Source organism: Nematolebias whitei, chromosome 11 (assembly GCF_014905685.2).
Source record: "Nematolebias whitei isolate Nwh7 chromosome 11, NemWhi1, whole genome shotgun sequence".
Classification (NCBI taxonomy): domain Eukaryota; kingdom Metazoa; phylum Chordata; class Actinopteri; order Cyprinodontiformes; family Rivulidae; genus Nematolebias; species Nematolebias whitei.
This window is the reverse complement of record NC_056508.1, coordinates 48,283,435-48,283,853: the sequence shown is the minus strand read 5'-3', so window position 1 is coordinate 48,283,853 and position 419 is coordinate 48,283,435. Positions and strand designations below refer to the sequence as shown.

Below are 419 nucleotides of genomic sequence, written 5' to 3'. Positions count from 1 at the left end.
TTTTCTAATACATATCTAAAAAGGTACAATGTTATTTTCTGGTAAATACTATATATTTATTACACTTTTTTTTTTATTTATTTACTTAAAACTGACTTTTTTATAAACTTACATTTCCTCCGATCCCCAATCCACAAAGGAGCAACAAGACGAGCAGACCTGACGACATCTGTGCAAACATTAGAGTTAATTTACAGTTCAGACAGAACCTTAGAGTCACAATAATTCAATCTGCAATATCAATAATCAATAATGAAACATGTTTTAAATGGAAATTATACAGCAGATAAATATAATCAGGTGTAGACTGACTTGTTTCTGTACTGATGAATAAAACCAGTCAGATGTTACCTTGTTGTGATGTTTGGTCCAAGCAGCAGCAGCAGCAGCAGCAGCAGCAGCAGCAGCAGCAGCAGCAG

At 34.1% G+C, this 419-nt stretch overlaps 1 protein-coding gene across 1 annotated transcript in view; it reads right to left on the bottom strand.

The window, feature by feature from the left end:
- Nucleotides 1-419, bottom strand: part of LOC119417226 (galactose-specific lectin nattectin) — a gene marked incomplete at its 5' end in the record, with an annotated part of 69,988 nt that overhangs the window by 52,450 nt on the left and 17,119 nt on the right.